We start from the raw sequence: 22,694 nt of genomic DNA on the forward strand, positions 1-22,694 counted from the left end.
GGCCACTCCTGACGTATTCTCCATGTTACGCTATAAATTTCACAGCGCTTGGTGTTATTCTGTTTGCTAGAAACTGTTTCTGAGTTCACGCACATGTAATACAACTTGTATGAGTTTAATGTGGCAGCAACTGATTTATACGTCTAGCAAAGGTGGATTAAAAATACAAGTTGGTGTGATGTTCAAAAGCAATATGGGGAGATCGTAAAACGTATAATACGTAACTTTACAAGCTTCATCACACTGGGTTTTTTTTATCACAACCTGCCGCATCTGTGTTTTTTTTAAATAGTCCTAGAAATACTATCATATTTTTAAAGCTGAAAACAAACAAAAACAACACACACGCATAAAATAAAATTCCACAATATACTATCGTTTGGAATTAACCCCCATGTCATGTCATGTCATAGGGTTTTACGTGCACATTCAGAACAAGCTGTTGTAGCGCACGCCTGTCGTGGGCACAAGAGCCGGCCTTGGCCGGCTCCTCCGTCCATGACAGGAAAGGTGGGGGGAGGGGAGAGGAGGGACCGCCTGCACTGGCAGGTGCAAGGGAGCACCAGCAGCCCGATCAAATCGGTAGCAGGCGGGTGGGGGTGGTGGTGGTGCTATGGAATTTGAATGGAGCAGTTAAATGCCAAAGAGAAAAGAGTGCGCAATTTTGATTGAGGGAATTTGGCGCAATTTTGAACGGTCGGTCGAAAGGTAAATGGCCGAGCTAATATAGGTTTTGATATTAGTGAATCGAGAGTAGCTCGTTAATTTTAGACCTTTACGATGCTGTGGTGTCTCCCTAGGTTGCCCATAGGGCCCTTATAAAGGGCCTGACCGCTTCTGGTCGAGGCATCACCTTTTTAACCCCCCAAAAATCTATCGCATTTATACTACATGACGTCATCACAGGTACCCACTAAACAACTCTGGGAGTCCTATGGTTATATTATATAGTAAAGAGTTACAACCGCGGGGGCTATGCAGTATAACCATAGCGCCCCAAGGTTGTTGTCTGGACGTAATGTTGCAATTTGGTCATAACCGAGTAACATACTCGCCCATACGTCGGTGACCGAATTAACCAATAATACAATGAACGCTTTTGCAATGCATACATACATTTGTATTTTTCCTCCAACAGATTGAAGCACCCAGTTATTTACTGGTAAAGTGATAGGTTATACATGTATGCTAACAAAGGATAAAATATAATAATATATTATAAGATGATTAGTAGAAGAGGGACCACACATAAAAATATAGGCGCACATAAAATGAGAAGCTTATGCAAATATATACATGACACAATTAAAAATCATTTTGATGAATAGAACATATTGGGATATAAAATATACACAATACAACAAGCAAACATAACCACACACATGATGTCTAAAAGCAAGATAAAAGGAATATTTGTGCATAAATTAAATTTAGAATGACAAGAGCAAATTAAAGGGAAAGGGACATTCCTGAGTTTTGCTGCAATTTTAAGATGTTATCGACTAACAGCGACTTTTTAACGAATGTAATTACATATCAAATATATTTTTCTGCATAAAATATTAGTGGCTGTATATTAAACGTGTTTCTGAGCGTTCTAATATTTGTAATAGGTTAAATTTTATTTTATTTCCTAAAATATAATTTTTTCGTACGTACGAAATTATTTGAAGATAAAATCTAGTTTGGGCTTCTTACAAATATTAAGACGACCAGAAACATTGAATATACAGACACTGATATTCTAGACAAGAAAATATATTTAATATGTAAGTTTAAAGGAACATACCCTAGTTTTTAAACACTAACGCATATTTTTGACTATTATAACCGTTTTTGATAACTTAAATCATACTTTACTTAGATTTTATTGGTTGGATTATCAATCTCCGTACATTCGAAGTGTTTTTGGTCATCCTGGTGTTTTTAATATCACAAAATGCATTCTCGAATTTTTAAAAACGCACATACGTCTGAGAAGTAACCGTTATGAAGTCGAGTTTTAGTCTATTTTTAGAGGGTATTTCGCCATTTCAAAGACACAAACTCATGTTTTACTCAATTGTAGCTTTATTCAAATGTGTTACAGGTTTGTAGATTAACTAAACTTAGTGTTAGTTTTCACGACTGAAACTAGGGTATGTCCCTTTAATCGTAGAAATATTTTATTAGTCTGAAACATCTTACAATGCAGCAAAGTCAGGAATGTACCTTTAAGTAAAATACGCCATGCATAATAGCACATTATATCCAGAATAAAATGGTAATATAAATAAATAACAATAAAAAGCTAAATACGTCTTTAAAATACATCGCTCGCGGTCGTGGGCAAATCAGGATCGCGTAATGATATTCAGAAATAGGGCCTACTCTACCGAGGGACCGGTCTCGGTGGCGTCGTGGTTAGCCATCGGTCTACAGGCTGGTAGGTACTGGGTTCGGATCCCAGTCGAGGCATGGGGTTTTTAATCCAGATACCGACTCCAAACCCTGAGTGAGTGCTCCGCATGGCTCAATAGGTAGGTGTAAACCACTTGCACCGACCAGTGATCCATAACTGGTTCAACAAAGGCCATGGTTTGTGCTATCCTGCCTGTGGGAAGTGCAAATAAAAGATCCCTTACTGCCTGTCGTAAAAAGAGTAGCCTATGTGGCGACAGCGGGTTTCCTCTCCAAATCTGTGTGGTCCTTAACCATATGTCTGACGCCATATAACCGTAAATAAAATGTGTTGAGTGCGTCGTTAAATAAAACATTTCTTTCTTTTACTCTACCGAGGGATACCCACGGAGTTGTAACAGTTTATACCGATGTGTATAGCTTTCTTATGTCTTTATTTACGCCCTTTGATCTCGGCATTGTGAATATGCAGCGAACAGAGAGGTTCAAGTGACAAGCCACTCTTTGAGGCGTGTTTTTATGGTGATACCGTGGGATACAGGTGTAACATATCAAAGAGTATGTCACTACACGCTGTCCGCGGTACTTTGTCGTTACGTCACGCCATGCACCGGCTGAACTACTTTTCACAAGCCGTTTTAGATGAAGAAGCCGATATGCAGAGAACAATATATTAAACAAACAAGATGCGTCACTCTGCTTTAGTTATCAGATGATCTAAAGCATGGTGCAATTAGCCATCAAAGAAAGGGGGTGGCATACGGTTAATGCATATAATGAACAATAGGTTTGAGGTTATGGGGGGAAATGTGCCCCCTTCGCGTGAGGAAAAAAAGAACCCACGAGGTTTTGCTAAGTGGGGTTGTAAAGTTTAACAGGGAAATGCTGAAAACCTCAAAGTGGTGCATGTGAAGTCTGACAAAAAAAGGAATAAATCTGAAAAACTTCGACATTCCTGTGAACGTGGAATTTGACAGAATACAAATACAGCTCTGGTATTTTGTTAATTTATAGCATTGTTGATTCGCTGCACGTAAGTGCATGGCATTTTGAAACAATATATATGTTTGCGTTTCAAACGAACTGTAATCTTTAAGAGTTGGTCAGAGGTCTAATTTATTTTTAAAACCTGGAAACTATTAAGTAATATAACGCATGATTAACTGATGTGTTGTCTCATGCAATATCCTATCCCCCCAATATCCTAACCCCCCCCCCCCCCCCCCCCCCCCCATCATTTAAAACCCGTAGCCCAGTGGTAAAGCGTCATTCTGATGTGTGGTCGGTCTGGGATCTATCCCCATCGGTGGACCCATTGGGCTATTTCTCGTCCCAGCCAGTGAACCACAACTGGTATATCAAAGGCCGTTATATATGTGTTATTCTGTCTGCGTGATGGTGCATATTTAAAAGACCCCTTGCTGCTGATGGAAAAAAAATGTAGCGGGTTTTCTCTCTAAGCAGGGCCGTACCCTGACCAAAATCCATGGGGGGGCACTAAATTTTATAAATAATTTTTAACATACTATAAAGATTAAACATTTCTATGCTATTACTGGAGATATATATATAAAAAAAAAAAGGACAAGATTCTCGGGGGGGGGGGGCAGCTGCCCCCCCTGCCCCCCCCGGAGGGTACGGCCCTGCTAAGACTATGTCAAAATTATCAAAATCATATGTTTGACATCCAATAGCCAATGATTAATAAATCGATGTGTTCTAGTGGTGTCGTTAAACAAAACAAAGTTTAACTTTGGAACCCTAACCGGAGCAGGCGCGTGTATAAGAATTTTAGCAGAGGGGTCTAGACTGTAGGGAGCGAAGTTTATACGGGGGTCGAGTCATGCTCCCCTACAAAATATATTTTTAAAAAGGAGAACATTTTGTTTAGCAGGGAGGAGTTTCATTCCCCGAAACCCTTCCCTGTATACGCGCCTGCAGAGTAAATTACTGGAGGGCGAGCTATCGCGGTCTTCTCGCTAGACTGGTTTGTACGCTTAACGTTAGATGAATGCGACATAAGATTGATAGAAGACGATGGTACCAGTCGAACTGTTCGCGAGGCCTTGACCTTTTGAACACGCCAGTGTCCCATGACTGGAATATATATCAAAAACCTGTCCTGTGTGTGTGGGAAGGTGCACACTATTAAATTAAAAATCCAGTCCTACATGTGAAGTAGCAAGGATGTATCGTCCTAGAAAGTGGCAGTCCTACGTGTGAAGTAGCAAGGATGTATCGTCATATAAAGTGGCAGTCCTCCTCCATGTGGTGTAGGTATGTGTATTGGAAATGGCAGTCCTCCTACATCTGAAGTAGCAATGATGTATCGTCCTAGAAAGTGACAGTTCTAAATGTGAAGTAGCAATGATGTATCGTCTTAGAAAGTGAGTTCTACATCTGAAGTAACAATGATGTATCGTCCTAGAAAGTGAGTTCTACATCTGAAGTAACAATGATGTATCGTCCTAGAAAGTGACAGTTCTACATGTGAAGTAGCAATGATGTATCGTCCTAGAAAGTGAGTTCTACACGTGAAGTAGCAATGATGTATCGTCCTAGAAAGTGAGTTCTACATGTGATGTAGCAATATTGTATCGTCCTTGAAAGTGAGTTCTACATGTGATGTAGCAATGATGTATCGTCCTAGAAAGTGAGTTCTACATGTGATGTAGCAATGATGTATCGTCCTAGAAAGTGAGTTCTACATGTGAAGTAGCAATGATGTATCGTCCTAGAAAGTGAGTTCTACATGTGAAGTAGCAGTGATGTATTGTCCTAGAAAGTGACAGTTCTACATGTGAAGTAGCAATGATGTATCGTCCTAGAAAGTGACAGTTCTACATGTGAAGTAGCAATGATGTATTGTCCTAGAAAGTGACAGTTCTACATGTGAAGTAGCAATGATGTATCGTCCTAGAAAGTGAGTTTTACATGTGATGTAGCAATGATGTATCGTCTTAGAAAGTGAGTTCTACATGTGAAGTAGCAATGATGTATCATCCTAGAAAGTGAGTTCTACATGTGAAGTAACAATGATGTATCGTCCTAGAAAGTGACAGTTCTACATGTGAAGTAACAATGATGTATCGTCCTAGAAAGTGACAGTTCTACATGTGAAGTAGCAATGATGTATTGTCCTAGAAAGTGACAGTTTTACATGTGATGTAGCAATGATGTATTGTCCTAGAAAGTGACAGTTCTACATGTGAAGTAGCAGTGATGTATCGTCCTAGAAAGTGAGTTCTACATGTGAAGTAGCAATGATGTATCATCCTAGAAAGTGACAGTTCTACATGTGATGTAGCAATGATGTATCGTCCTAGAAAGTGACAGTTCTACATGTGAAGTAGCAATGATGTATCGTCCTAGAAAGTGACAGTTCTACATGTGAAGTAGCAGTGATGTATTGTCCTAGAAAGTGACAGTTCTACATGTGAAGTAGCAATGATGTATCGTCCTAGAAAGTGAGTTCTACGTGTGAAGTAGCAATGATGTATCGTCTTAGATAGTGAGTTCTACACGTGAAGTAGCAATGATGTATCGTCCTAGAAAGTGACAGTTCTACATGTGATGTAGGTAGGATGTATCATGCAATGAAGTGGCAGTCCTCCTACATGTGAAGTAGGGTGGCTGTATCGTCCTAGAAAGTGTCAGTCCCCATGTGAAGTACGACGGATGTATCGTCCTAGAAAATGGCAGTCTTCCTCCATGCGAAGTAGCAAGGCTGTATCGTCCTAGAAAATGACAGTCTTTCTCCATGTGAATTAGCAAGGATGTATCGTCCTAGAAAGTGGCAGTCCTCGTATGTGCGAAATGCCTGTCAGTAACTCGTGGTAGCAAGGATGTATCGTCCTAGAAAGTGGCAGTCCTATGTGCGAAATGCCTGTCAGTAATTCGTGGTAGCAGTCAAAACATCATTTCGACTCGGCCTTGTGCGAAAATATGATTATGATTTCAGAAATGTTAATGGTTTCGCCATTCATTTTTACACCGCTCTACCGACTACTAGTATATGGCGTTTGTTGCACTGCATAGCGGGCTGTAATAGTAGGAGCACTCCGCCGCCGAATACATCATCTTTACGGAGGTGGATCCAAGGCGCTTAGAATATTGGTTCAATTGATATTTACTTTCGCAAAACAATGGTTTAGGAATTGCTCTGGAGTTGAGGACCTTTTGCATGTATGAGAGGTCCCCTAAATCATCCTCCATTATGGCGTGTAAAATGCCATGATATATTGATATCTCGCCAAGTTATGTCAAATTTAATTTCCCGTACCCCTATTATTTGGTCACTTTTTTAGCCATGTTAATTGTGTACATAAGGTCAAATTTTTCATTTATTGCCAGGACATAGAGTGTCCACCCTGATTTTTATAATGGCCCAGGTAGTCCCCTCACCAAATATGGGATGGTGATTTAGGGGACCTCTGATGCATACAAAATATCCCCAGCTCCAGGAATAAATAACAAACAGGTTAAATGACTATAAATGCTTAGAATATTAATGACTGTATATCAGGTTTAATTGTTCTTGCTTGTACTGATGTGTGCAGAATCTCAAGACGTAATACTGGGTTGGGACCGGATGTAGCCCAGTGGAAAAGCGTTCAGTTAATGCGATGTCGGTCCAAGATCGACCCCCATCGTTTGGCTCACTGGGCTATTATTTTTCGTTACAGCCAGTGCAACACGACTGGTAGATCAAAGTCCGTGGTATGTGCTATCATGTCTGTAGGACGATGCATGTAAAAGATCCCTTGCTACTAATGAGAAAATGTACCGGGTTTTCTCTAGGACTATATGTCACAATTACCAAATGTTTGACATCCAGTAGAAGATGATTAGTAAAACAATGTGCTCTAGTGGTATCGTAAAACAAAACAAACTGTTTTTAACAGTACTGCGCTGAGTTCAGTCAGACTGAGCAAGAAAAACATCCACTAGACTGGTTTATGCGCTTCACGGTAAACCAAATGGCAATGTCGGGAACCAATCAAATAGTTCGCGAACGTTAGCAAAACGTTTGTTGGATGTCCCAGGTTCAGCCAACAAAGGTTTCGCTAACGTTTGCGAATAATTTGATTAGTTTCCGAAGTGGTAATTCGGTTTACAGTGTAGCGTAAAAATCAGTCATGGGGAAAGTTAGCGGCAAGCGGTTGACTGAGCTTACGCAGTGGCTGATGCGACTGTTTGGCGAGCGCTAACATTGCCAGAATGTTGATGATACCGGGTTTTTTGTAGAAATGCGCCCTGTTGCATCGTGAGAATGTGTAAATATCTTAGTAGATCATAATCATCAATATTTGCTCGTCTACAGAAAATATTTTCGATTCTGGAAAGTTGAGGCGGGATTTAGCTCAGTCGATAGACTCATCTCGCCTGAGATGTTTGCGCCGTAGGATCGAACCACTCCAGTAGCCGATGATAAATAACTCAATGTGCTCTACTGGTGTCGTTAAACTAAACACACTTTAACTTTAACTTGTGGAATATTGCACGGATTAGTAAATGAACTTTAGAAACAAACTTTACATTACATCGGCTATTTGATGTCAAACATTTAGCAAGTTTAACTCGTAATCTTCAGAGGGAATCTGCTACATTATTCCATTAACAAGAATGTTTCTTTTATATACATTATGAGCACTCACTCAGGGTTTGGAGTCTGTATCTGGATTAAAAATCCCATGCCTCGACTGTGATCCGAACCCAGTACCTACCAGCCTGTAGACCGATGGCCTACCACGACGCCACCGAGGCCGGTCCCACACAGTCTGTGAGTCACATTATAAACAAATGTTAAAAAATTAAAAAGCTGGGAGGTGGGGGAGAAAGAGGTTCGGTAATACAGGGTATTCATCAGCTAGTAAATAAAAGGCACTTTTTTCGTAATTTTCATATGGGATAACTACTACTACCCACTTACCCCCCCCCCCCCCCCCACCCCCACCCCCATTTCCCCAGCTAGGTACGGCCCTGGGACTATTGTAGTGTTGAACCTTTAAGTAGTTCTTTATTCCACGAGAAATGAACGAATTAAACGTCTGTTACGTGACTTAGTTCTTGCAAGTCGAATACTGTATCACACGGGTCCGTGACGCTGCAAAACAACGCGCAAACACTTCAGTCTTGACCCGTCGCGGTTTACGAAAACTTCCGAGGGCAATATATTCATTAAGAAATCATTTAATCCAGCCTTGTGGGCACCTGTCATGTAAACTATTTCCACTTAAACAATGTCACTGGGTTGTGTGGCTTTTACGACCAATAAAGACTGCGACGTGGCGATAAAATCGTCGTATAACACGGCCAGACATACGCCTTGCCCCGATAATGGGTCTTTAACGAAGACACACACCTCTGGGATCACGCATCTCTCTGTCTCGCACCAATTACTAATATATCACTAACACTAAGTATCTGTTTGTGGTTTGTCCAGATACAATAATATGCAAAAAACCCCAAAAAAACAAACAACAAACATACATCTTTCACTAGTTGCTAGTGTGTCGAGAATGACTAACAACATGCATTTTAATTAGTTGGGTTGTTAATATACTGAGTCTGTACAAAAAGGAAAATAATATTCAAATACAGTCGAGATAACTTTACAAATTGTAGTGCGAGCTTAGGCCGTGCCGGATTTATAAGGGGGCAAAGGGGGCAATTACCCTGGGATTTCCTTTATTAAAAAATGTAATAATTATAAAATTAGTTTTTTTTTTTTTATTTGTCATGTAATTTAATTTCTATGTTGAGGGGCCCCCGAACCTGAAGTGCCCCGGGCCCCTGGCCCGGACCTACCAAGGTCTAAATCCGGCCCTGAGCTTAGGTCCACATAAGCTAAATTTTACGCTACGACTATTTAGCAAGACAGAGAGACAGACAGAGGCTGAGAGGGAAAGAAAGAGATATAGGGCGGAGAGAAAGGGAGGAGAGGATAGAGAGGGGCGGACGCGGATGCCCGATAGGCCATTCCTTCACGTTTCTCTCTCTCTCTCTCTCTCTCTCTCTCTCTCTCTCTCTCTCTCTCTCTCTCTCTCTCTCTCTCTCTCTCTCTCTCTCTCTCTCTCCCCTGCGCGTGCTGTAACCTCACCGTGGTGCAGGGGTGTAACATTCTCTTTGAGAATGGCCAATACAGCACAAATTGAAATTTTGAATAAAAGTCAGTATCTATGTGTGATATTTGTGTTTTTATTTAACTGTTGGATTTTTATATTGATGTTGATCATCAATTGTTTTTTCCATTTACCATAGTTTGACACCCAATAGCCGATGCATTTTTCGACCTGGGGTGTCGTTAAACATTCATTCATTCATTCTCTCTTTCTCTCTCTCTCTCTCTCGATCTCGAAAATAAAACTATATGAAAATACAAATGGTTGGCCAATCAGCGTTTATTTTTAAAGACTTAGTCAGATAATTAGGGTCGTACCTAGTGGAGGCATTACAAAAGAAGAAAGGACATAGACTCATTAAGAGAGTCAGCTTAGTGAATTTGAAAGTGGAGTCAGTGCGACAGCCAAGAAGACATTTTAGAATTTCAGATGTTCAAATGGGGAATCTCTGGAGCCTTCTGAGTACAAACACAGAGGGAGTGTAAGTTATGGCCCCCGTGGTCCACCCTGTTCCACCAGTAGAGTCTTCTCCAGCTAAACAAAAAGGGTAACTGTTAAGGCTCATATAGTTTTCATGCGGCGCTTGCGTGCGGTCCGACTTTTGCGTCTGCGGCTTGCGTTTCGGGCATATACACTACATACAATTATTTCATAGCGGCTCATGTATGATGACGAGATGAATGGTGAAGCCGCAGTATTTCCATTTCGGTATAGGACTACCTGACAGGTCCGTGCTCCACGCTTGCTGTCAGTTGAGCTATCTCTGTATCACCTGATCCCGGGTTACACGGAACCTGCAGTGCATACCAGGTAATCATCCCCCATGTGGAGTTTAAACTTTAAAGGGTCACTCTTTTATGTAATTTTCGACAGCTAAATACAGCTCAGGTACTAATTTCATTCTGAGTTTTACAGCCGTGCGGTTTACAGTACTGTACGGTTTACAATACTGTACAATTTACAGTACTGTACGGTTTACAATACTGTACAGTTTACAATACTGTATGGTTTACAATACTGTACAGTTTACAATGCCGTGACCGTCACACTGCACGTTACGTGCATTTCGTGCTCGCCAAGTGATCGCGGAATGTTCGCTCAAAGTTGTCACCGTTGATGTCGTAATAAAAACGTGTGAAAAATATCGTCGCAACGACGGCAAAACAGTGACTAACATTTGACGACTTCTCGTCATTTGTCAATGTCACATTCCAAGTGAGCACGCTATCAATAGACTGCCAGCATTATCGACTTGGCGGCTTAACATTCTGATAATAAATTTAGAATCACGTTAAATGACGTCGGGTTGACAGGGCGCCTTTAAAGGCTCACGGCGGGATTTGGCTCAGTCGGTTGAGTGCTCGGTTGAGGTGTTTGCGTCGCAGGATCGAACCATCCCGGCAGATTCATTTAACTGATTGGGTTTTTCTCGTTCCAACCAGTGCACCACAACTGGTCAAAAACTGTGGTATGTGCTTTCCTGTTTGTGGGAAAGTGCATATAAAAGATCCCTTGCTGCATTAAGAAAATGTAGCAGGTTTCCTCTCTAAAAACATGAAAAATATGAAAAATGCATTTCGTGGTATTAGAAACATTAGACACCAGAAACTTTTCGGATGTACGCAGTGGATATTTTAAACAATTAAATGTAAGCAACGTCTGATTTCAATTGTCAAAAATGGCACAAATAGTGAAAAATACATTGTAGTGTTTAAAGAAAGAAATGTTTTATTTAACGACGCACTCAACACATTTTATTTACGGTTATATGGCGTCAGACATATAGTTAAGGACCACACAGATTTGGAGAGGAAACCCGCAGTCTCCACTACATGGGCTACTCTTCCGATTAGCAGCAAGGGATCTTTTATTTGCGCTTCCCACAGGCAGGATAGCACAAACCATGGCCTTTGTTGAACCAGTTATGGATCACTGGTCGGTGCAAGTGGTTTACACCTACCCATTGAGCCTTGCGGAGCACTCGCTCAGGGTTTGGAGTCGGTATCTGGATTAAAAATCCCATGCCTCGACTAGGATCCGAACCCAGTACCTACCAGCCTGTAGACCGATGGCCTAACCACGACGCCACCGAGGCCGATTTGTAGTGTTTAAAAACAAGGGTCTGTCACTTTAAAGACAAGTTGAAGTCTGCTTTCCTTGGCACACATAACAGATGTGTAGGTTAACACTCCACGCCAGTGGGTTAGTAGCCAGTGGGTTAGTAGCCAGTGGGTTAGTAGTCACTGGGTTAGTAGCCAGTGGGTTAGTAGCCAGTGGGTTAGTAGTCAGTGGGTTAGTGGTCAGTGGGTTAGTGGCCAGTGGGTTAGTAGCCAGTGGATTAGTAGCCAGTGGGTTAGTAGCCAGTGGGTTAGTAGCCAGTGGGTTAGTAGTCAGTGGGTTAGTAGTCACTGGGTTAGTAGTCACTGGGTTAGTAGCCAGTGGGTTAGTGGCCAGTGGGTTAGTGGTCACTGGGTTAGTGGCCAGTGGGTTAGTGGCCAGTGGGTTAGTAGCCAGTGGGTTAGTAGCCAGTGGGTTAGTAGCCAGTGGGTTAGTAGCCAGTGGGTTAGTAGCCAGTGGGTTAGTGGTCACTGGGTTAGTGGCCAGTGGGTTAGTAGCCAGTGGGTTAGTAGCCAGTGGGTTAGTAGCCACTGGGTTAGTAGCCAGTGGGTTAGTAGCCAGTGGGTTAGTGGTCAGTTCTTAGTGATTAAAGTTTTTGTTTAACAACACCACAAGAGCACATTGATTTATTTATCATCATCTATTGGATGTCAAACATTTGGTAATTTTGACGTATAGTCTTAGAGAAGAAACCCGCTACATTTTTCCATTAGTAGCAATGGATTTTTTAATGCACCATCCCACAGACAGGATAGCACATACAACGGTCTTTGATATACCAGTCGTGGTGCACATTGGCTGGAACGAAAAATAGTGATTAGAGAAGTCGGCGAAGTGACACACTTCTCCGTTAAGCTGTTAAAACTCACTTTGTGTTGAGGCCAGTACCAGGATGCGAACTCAGTATCTGCCAATCGTAAGGCCAATGACTTGACTACATCACCATCGATATAGGTAGCACGGCGGTTAAACAGAAGTGAAGAAGCGCACATGACCTCTGGGCACGTCTAGATGTGAATATTGCTGAATAGCCGTCTCCCCAAACATAACAAAATAGTGATCGGTTTAGACCGTCTGTGATATAGCATATACAAACATTTTCCTAACCGTGTTAAATAAACACGAGACAGGCATGTTGAAATAAAAGTCACAGCCTTTAGACTGCCGAGGTTAAACAGATGGACACGAAAACTGTTTTTGCTCTTTCACAACGTCAAATGTTTGTTAGTGAAGATCAAACACAACTATTCAATAAACATTTGGAAAGCCTACAAATGCATAATATTTCATTTTGCTATACAGAACTCTCCAGCGCTCTCCATCCCCGCTCCCCCACCATATAAATCAAACACAAAAAACTTTAAACTAGGTACACGTGTATGTACGTACTACTGTATTCAGTTATTTAAATAAACTTCTCGCATCATAAAGCAGAACAATATATTTAAAACTGTGTGTGTGTGTGTGTGTGTGTGTGTGTGTGTGCGTGTGTGTGTGTACGTGTCTATCTATCTATCTATCTATATATATATATATATATACTGTGTCTTACTGCTTGCTAACAGTTAAAGTTTTGTTTTGTCTAACGACACCACTAGAGCAAACTGATTTATTAATCATCATTTGGTAATTTGACATAGTCCCAGAGAGGAAACCCGCTACATTTTTTCCATTAGTAGCAAGAGATCTTTCATATGCACTACCCCACAGACAGGATAGCACATACCACGGCCTTTGATATACCAGTCACACTTGCTGGAACGAGAAATAGCTCAACGGGCCCACCAACTGGCATCGATCCTAGACTGACCGCACATCAAGTGTACGCTTTACATCCCGCCCCTTCTGTTAACATGCGCGTAGACCTAAATAAACACCTTCATTAGAAATGTAGCAGACTTGGCAATGCAGTACGGTCAACGGTTATCAACATAAACACCCGCCATTATATGAAGCAGAACAAAAATGTCTTCTAAACTATATAGCTACATATTACTGTTTAAATAAACACCTTTCCTGTAAAAAGCAGAATTGGTCATGCACGAAATAGTCAACATAACAAAATAAACACTCCTCATTGTGTAAAACAGAACCATGTCTTCTAAGTAGCTATAAATTGATGTTAATAGTTATTTAAATAAACACCCCTCATACTATAAAGTAGAAAAAAAGTATTTTAACTAGCTTGGTAGTACGGTCAACAGCTATTTAAAATTTAAACAATCACTCTTCATTATAAAACTCAGAAAAAAGTCTTCTAACAAGCCTTGAGTTCTGTTAATAGTTATCATTCATTTCATTTCAAATTATTTTCGTGCTCATTTCCAATTAAGATTCAAGCACGCTGTCCTGGGTACACACCTCAGCTATCTGGGCTTCTGTCCAGGGCAGAGGGTTAGTTGTTAGTGGTTAGTGAGAGAGAAGAGGGTGTAGTGGTCTTCAACCTACCCATGGATTAATTAAAAACTCGCTCTGGGTGGGAGCCGGTACCGCGATGCGAACCCAGTACCTACCAACCTTACGTACGATTGCTTAACCACGACACCACCGAGGCCGGCTAATAGTTATCTAACCACCTTCTAAACTAGGTTTGTAGTACTGTCTGGATTGAACTATGACGAAATACGACTCTTAGAGACGTGGTCATTTCATAACAAAACAATCGTTTGTCACTTCCCATACTGATTTCATTGTCCAATCCCACGCATATTAGTTTACTCTAATTTAATATCTCGGCAAATATCACAGATATTTCAACAGATCGCGACCATATAATGACTCGTTAGATGACAATATATATACTGTGCGGAAACACGGATTAAACGTTGATTCGACCAATTTATCAACTCATTTGTGGATTACTGGTCACGTCTGCTTCACGAGTTCAAAGGAAGAGCCAGACAATGATAGAGCACAAGGCCTGTCTGACGTGGTCAGGTTCCCTCGGTTCCAGCAACACGTCCAGGGTAATATCAACACAGACCCTGGGAACATACGCCGATATTATACCAGGCAGGCGTGTGATACCGTCATTACTTAACGCGTGTGCAGTGATGGATTAGAAGTCTACATTTATCTGACCAGTTTAAAAAGAAGGGAATGCCATTTCAGAGCCTTGTATATTGAAAGTCAGTGAACCTAGTTCTGCAACCTCGCACCTTCTTTTACAAGGTCGTGTCCCCATTCACGAAGTACTGTTAGGTATACCAGGTCGCTCAAATACATAATGGGCTTGCCAACGTTGATATTTTAAACAATAAGTTGTAAATAGCGTGTAATTCAACGGTAAAACGGCTGTGCTTAGTTGTCTAATGATTAGGGTCAGTTCCGTTAACCTTTCATATAAAGCAGAATGGCTGGGTGAATGAGGAACAAGTTAACACGGACAGACAACTGATGAAATGTCTGGAGAAGCGTGAATGGTAGTGTCTTATTATCTTAATAAAATAAAGGCAGTGGCATATGCTGCCAGTCTCTGGGAAAGCTTACAAAACAAACACTGCTGCTAAAAGTCGGGATTATCATTTGTGTTGGCAGCGGGTTTCCTCTTTCGATATATAATAAACATAAAGTCTGTCTGAAAGTAAAAGAATAAAATGTTTCGCAAATATACTACTGACGTCATCAGAAGACTGAAAGCGGAATTGTCTGGTCCAAGTATGTAGCCATTGTAAGATGTTTCCCACCCATAGAGCCTTTTTTAATTAAACCACTCAAATTTACATATTTAATACACTTTTCGTTTAGAATGGTTAGAATACCAGTATCTGTAGTCAGAGGGTTGGGATGTAGTCTAGTGGCAAAGAACTCGCCTGATGCGCGGTCGATCTAGTAACGATTCCCGTCGGTGTGCTCGTTGGACTATTTCTTGTTCCAGCCAGTGCACCACAATTTGTATATCAAAGACCGTGGTATGTACTATCCTGTCTGCTAATAAAACAAATATCGCGGGTTTCCTCTCTAAGACTATATGTCAGAAATGTTTGAAATCTAATAACCGGTGATTAATAAATCAATGTATTCTAGTGGTATCGTTAAACAAAACAAACTTTACTTTCGAGTCGGTGTATAGCTGGTCATTGTAATGTTTGGTAATAATTTAAAGTGGATTTTACAAAAATTCTAAACAAGAAAATATATTTAATATGACATGTCATTTCAGTCATTGAAAAGGCTCTGTTAGTCGGACACAGCGGCAGCTAACTCAGATTAGCCCCTTTAAGTACAAAATGTACAAAACATCTCAAACAGCTTCTGACTAAACAATCTGGTGATGCACCACCAAGCAAACATCCCTTTCTCTATAAACCCTTTTGAGTTGAGAATGTCCTACAGGCTTCCTTCTGTTTCGCTTGGATCTCTCTAGACAGCCAAAACTGAAGCTTCCTACCACAGCTATTATACCTACTTTATTCACAATGCGAACCGAAACTGTTTCGCGGGCCACTGAATTGCAAGCAGAGGCAGAAGGCGTATTTACAAGACCATCTATCAATGGACATATTGTTGCCGTGCGGTCTACCTCCAAGCCAACTGAGTCTAACTCTGAAAAGGCGGCATCAAAAAGACGTCTCCCTGATCAATGGAGAGGTCTATACCCGTATGACCCACCAGCAAACTGTTCCATTCAAGGACATCAAAACCGAGTCCACACCGTCAACATCAATATATCATATGATGGCTTTCACTCTCTTCACTGCCGTTTCGTTGACAATGTACGTAAGTAGCGCACGAAGCTCCATTGTCGCGGTATCAAGAACTGTAAACAAGATTTGGAATTCAAAAGAACATTAATATCATAAGCGCGCTCCACACTGCACGGCTCCGTACACTTTGGAGTCAGGCAGAAGGACTAACACGCAGTGATAGAGGTTCGTAGGTGGTCCTACAGCCCATGTTGTCATACTTCATTTCATTTTATGTTGATTTGCCTGCCTTGTATCCAATAAAGGTTCAAGTACACTGTCCTGGGCACACGCCTAAGCTATCTGGGCTATCTCTCGAGGATGGGTTGTTATCATTTTGTTGGTGGTGGTTGGTTGATTGGTTGGTGAGAGAGATGTTAGTTTGGTGGCCTTACGCCGTCCCATTGAGCCGATGAATGGATGACGTCAATGTCTCACTCCATCAATAGATGACGTCACTGACAGTACACCTGCTACCTCACTCCATTACCAAATGACGTCACTAAGTACACCTACAGCCTCACTATATCAACAGATGACGTCACTGAGTACACCTGCTACCTCACTCCATCAACAGATGACGCCACTAAGTACACCCACAGCCTCACTCTATCAACATACGACGTCACTAAGTACACCCACAGCCTCAATCTATCAACAGATTACGTCGCTGTGTACACCCATAACCTCACTCTATCAATATATGACGTCACTGAGTAGACCCACTGCCTCACTCTATCAACAGATAACGTCACTAAGCACAACCACAGCCTCACTCTATCAACATATGACGTCACTGAGTACACCCACAGCCTCACTCTATCAACATATGACGTCACTAAGTACACCCGCAGCCTCACTCTATCAACAGATGACTTCACTAAGAGAACACCAGCGGCTTCACTCCCGCGATGAATGCCATCACTGGCAGAACTCAGACAGAAGGTACACACACCAACAATGTGCCTTTTTAATACGCTACGCCACGTTACGCCACGGCAATCAACATAACCGTACGCATTCAATGAAACACTATATAACGCTAAGCCCCTCAGCTCAGTGTTATAACGCGACAGTAACACGCTATATAACGCGACAGTAACACGCTATATAACGCGACCACACCACATCCCAACTCTTGTCTTGAATAAACAAGTTGAGGACTAACGACTAGGGACTAGAATGGAATATAATTTAGACGGAGACAGTGAATCGGCTAACAGTATTAGACCATTTTAGTTTAGGTGAAAACTAGTTGTACTCATCGAACTAGGTTACTCTCGAAAACCTTATTTACTTAAAACAAACAGACGCACCTTGTTTAATGGCTGTTGTAGTCGGCGCTTATTTGAAAAGAATATCGAGTACACCCGTTGTGTAATATTAAGCCAATGAAAATCAGTCAGGCATGTTAATATGTTCAATAATAAACCAATGAAAATCACTCGGGTATGTTACTATGTTCAATAATAAACCAATGAAAATCAGTCAAGTATGTAAGTACGCTATGTTCAGCAATAAACCAATCAAAGTCGCGGACTAGTGTCATTGTACTGTACTATGTAATAACGATTGTTTTGATTAAAAACGAGAACGTGGAAACGGCTAAGTCATAAAACTGGTACCAATTTAAATATACATGTGTATATTATTGCATTTAAAATAACTAATGGTGGGGGTAAAATAAAATATAAGCGAAGTATTATGAGGATTTCTTCAGAAGGATATAATGGGCACTTTTAAACTAAAAGGGAACTATCAATTATTTTTCGGGGAGGAAGCAGTCCTCCTACGACCCCGTGTTTTACGCCCATCGTCCTGTAGATAACATGATTAGCATACACGCTTATTGCAGTTTTCTTGATCACTATTAGCTTAAGTCATCGTTGTTCAAAAAGGGAATAATCCTCATCAAAGTCATTACATCATACGATTTGAAAATGCTTTGCAGTTGTTTAAGTCATCGTTGTTCAAAAATGGAATTAACCTCATCAAAGTCATTACATCATACGATTTGAAAATGCTATGCAGTTGTTTAAGTCATCGTTGTTCAAAAATGGAATTAACCTCATCAAAGTCATTACATCATACGATTTGAAAATGCTATGCAGTTGTTTAAGTCATCGTTGTTCAAAATGGGAATTAACCTCATCAAAGTCATTACATCATACAATTTGAAAATGCTATGCAGTTGTTTAAGTCATTTTGTTCAAAATGGGAATAATCCTCATCAAAGTCATTACATCATACGATTTGAAAATGCTTTGCAGTTGTTTAAGTCATCGTTGTTCAAAAATGGAATTAACCTCATCAAAGTCATTACATCATACGATTTGATAATGCTATGCAGTTGTTTAAGTCATCGTTGTTCAAAAATGGAATTAACCTCATCAAAGTCATTACATCATACGATTTGAAAATGCTATGCAGTTGTTTAAGTCATCGTTGTTCAAAATGGGAATTAACCTCATCAAAGTCATTACATCATACAATTTGAAAATGCGATGCAGTTGTATTGTGAAATTTCTCAATATTTTATAATATACTTCAGTTGAGTGCGTCATTAAATAAAACACTTCTTTCTTTCGATTAACAGTTTGTACTTGTTGCGTCTAAAACTTAAATCTAATGATTTGATAAATAAGTGGTACTCTTTTAACAACCATCGAATCACTTCAATGTACCCATTCTCTGACCGTATTTCCCCCGTCCCAACCAGTGCACCTCGACTAGTATACCAAAAGCCGTGGCATATGGTGTCATGTCTGTGGGAAACTGCATATAAAATATCCCTTGCTACTAATGGAACAAATGTAGCGGGTTTTCTCTATAAGACTATGTCGGAATTACCAAATGATTATTAATAGATCAATGTGCTCTAGAGGTGTCGTTAAACAAAACAAACTTTAACTTAAACAACCAAGCAAATTACATTTCCATTATATATATTATTATTACCGTAAGCTAGTTTATATTGGTAACCTAGTTGGTGGGGAGAGAAGCGTGTTTGTCTCTCTTGGAAGTCTTTGGACATTTAATTAAAAACTCTTATTTGCAAGCACAGATGGTATGTAACAATGCATTATATATAATGCGCCATCATAATGCTATAGCAGCCTGACAAACAATAAAACACAGCAAATAAAACGGTTGGGTATAATTTTGATTATACGGCTGAATGTACCCCCACGATAGAGTGCTCGAAGGTACCTCACGATAGAGTGCTTGTATGTACCTCACGATAGAGTGTTTTAATGTACCTCACGATAGAGTGCTTGTATGTACCTCACGATAGAATGTTGGAATGTACCCCCACGATAGAGTGCTTGAATGTACCTCACAATAGAGTGCTTGAATGTACCTCACGATAGAGTGCTTGTATGTACCTCACGATAGAGTGCTTGTATGTACCTCACGATAGAGTGCTGGAATGTACCCCCCACGATAGAGTGCTTGAATGTACCTTACGATAGAGTGCTGGAATATACCTCACGATAGAGTGCTTGAATGTACCTCATGATAGAGTGCTGAAATGTACCTCACTATAGAGTGCTCGAATGTACCTCACGATAGAGTGCTCGAATGTACCTCACGATAGAGTGCTCGAATGTACCTCACGATAGAGTGCTTGAATGTACCTCATGATAGAGTGCTGAAATGTACCTCACTATAGAGTGCTCGAATGTACCTCACGATAGAGTGCTCGAATGTACCTCACGATAGAGTGCTCGAATGTACCTCACGATAGAGTGCTTGAATGTACCTCACGATAGAGTGCTCGAATGTACCTCACGATAGAGTGCTTCAATGTACCTCACGATAGAGTGCTTCAATGTACCTCACGATAGAGTGCTCGAATGTACCTCACTATAGAGTGATATTTTTTATATAGTTATACATGTATTTATATATATATATGTGTGTGTGTGTGTGTGTGTGTGTGTGTGTGTGTGTGTGTGTGTGTGTGTGTGTGTGTGTGTGAAACATTCCTTTCTGTTTGCTAATTTTGATTCTAGGACTTTAGACCTGTCCTCGGGTCGCTCGGACACACACACACTTGGACATCTCAATCTGTGCCCTATATCACACGACCACCATCTGACAACAAGCCTTGTTATCTACCACTCGTATATATATCGGATTTAGAAAGTCGCCTTATTTCACAGCTGGCCGATCAAGCACTTTGAGGTGTATGGATGTAATAAAGCGCCATTCAGCGACTTCTCAAACCACCCAGGCGCTTACAGTGTTGCTCTCCGTGACGCTTGGACGTAGCTCATCAAAATTCAGATCTGAACACACACACACTAAACACATTGATATTGGCCGATTGTGAAGGACAATCCACCACACGCGTTCGGCGGTGTCAGGGGCGGATCTAGGATTTGTGAAGGGGGGAGGGGAAACATAAAATCATATTAAAAAAGGGCAATCTGAGTTTGTTGAACGTAAAAGAGCCGACCTCCCAAAGGAAGCTATGTCCTGGACGGAGGAACTCGCCATGCGCCCAGGACAGGCGTGCGCTACAACAGCTTGTTCTGAATGTGCACGTAAAACCCTACGACCTGACCTAAGGAAGCGAGTTTTGTAGGGGTATCGGGAGTATGGTAATTTTGAAATTAAAATACTCAGAGACGCGTTTTCAAAACAATTAGTGCTGTATATTGTGGATTGATTTTTTTATATATAAAATCATTGCAAAGGGCACTTCAAACGGGATGGGGGTGGGTTACGGGACCCCTGCGATGCTTCTCTGGATCCGCCAACGAGTGTATTGAAGTACAAAGTAAACAAAGTGGAGTACGAATTGACCGATATCAAAACAGTCGTCAAACATTTATGTTAAAGGTACTTATGCCTGTAACAACATATGGTATTTCTGTGTGTAAAACTGTAGTTTCTTGTTCAAATAGTAATGTGTTCACACCTAGTCGCGTGAACTTTATTTTGGGGCGTATAATTACTAACAAATTCATACCAGCACACCATGGTCCTAGATTTTTAAATCTTATCTTGGTATGATTATAGCCATAGGTATTTGGATCCTGGATGGAGTTTCTCAAGTATTCTGAATTATACACCTCCAGGGCCCCGTTTTATGAAGCGATCTTAGAACTAAGATCATCTTAAGGGCATACAGTAGTTATGCACTTAAGGTGATCTTAGCGCTAAGATCACTTCGTAAAATGGGTCCCAGATACCCAAGACCGTAAATAACTCGGTGAGGTGGGAGGGTAGTCAGGAGGGACAATTAACCCCCGAAAAAAAAAAAAGTGCCCTTTTGGGGTTTGACATGTAAATCATCACTATCGAACAGCCAATCAAATGGATCCATAACATATACTGGATATCGTCATGCTACATCACAAATCTCACATGGTGTTGTTTTTTCTCTCTCCTCAGACGAGAGTGTAAGAAATAATACTCGTACCTCTAGGGCTGGGCTGAAGCCCAGTGGTAAAGCGCTTGCTTGATGCGCAGTCGGTCCAGGATCGATCCCCGTCGGTGAACCCACTAGGCTATTTCTCGTTCCAGCCAGTGCACCACGACTGATATATCAAAGGCCGTGCTTTCCTGTCTGTGGGAAAGTACATATAAAAGATCACTTGCTACAAATGGAAAAATGTAGCAGGTTTCCTCTCTATAAGACTAAATGTCAACATTACCAAATGTTTGACATCCAACAGCCGATGATTAATAGTTCGATATGCTCTAGTGGTGTCGTTAAACAAAGCTAACGTCTTCTTCGTACCTCCAAGCAAGTTTCGTTCGATGTATAAATAAGTTCCAAATCTTATCTATAAAACAAAATATTTGTACATCGTTTCGTTAAAAATCGCCTTAGGCGCCCCACTATTCGGTGCATTGTTAATATTTTAAACCAACTTTTCGATAATTTTAGGGCGAAATTTCCATGAGCGCGGACCAGCCAATGCTCACTTTTGTGGAATTAAAAACAAAATGATGACAGATTGTAATATTTTATATCAGCATATCCGACGTCAGAGAAGGATTATACATGACAGCAAGTGTTTGTCACATTGACATCGACCCGGTACAAGCCATCAGCATTACCGTGTTGAAAACGTGTGACGTCATGAATGTATAAATATTCATGACGTGACAATATGTCATATTGCAAAAGGCTTTATTTTTCCCCCCTCCTCCTTCTTTTTCTTCTTTTTTAAATTAATGTATTCTATATTTTATTATTTCACACCCTGGCAAGCCCGGCGGGGTCTTCTATTCTAATCTTTTTACTGGATAAAGACGACAACGTACTCAGACTCATTAACCTGTGGTGTCAGACACTGACTGTGGCGTAGACGGAGTGCAGCGTAATGTCAGCAACACGTTAAGTTGACAC

General features: G+C 40.9%; 1 protein-coding gene across 2 annotated transcripts in view; it reads right to left on the reverse strand.

The window, feature by feature from the left end:
• The window catches only part of LOC121384626 (A disintegrin and metalloproteinase with thrombospondin motifs 12-like), a 90,135-nt gene that overhangs the window by 39,741 nt on the left and 27,700 nt on the right, over nucleotides 1-22,694 (reverse strand). The gene's annotated exons all lie outside the window — the stretch shown is intronic.

This window comes from Gigantopelta aegis, chromosome 2 (genome assembly GCF_016097555.1).
Source record: "Gigantopelta aegis isolate Gae_Host chromosome 2, Gae_host_genome, whole genome shotgun sequence".
Classification (NCBI taxonomy): Eukaryota; Metazoa; Mollusca; class Gastropoda; order Neomphalida; family Peltospiridae; genus Gigantopelta; species Gigantopelta aegis.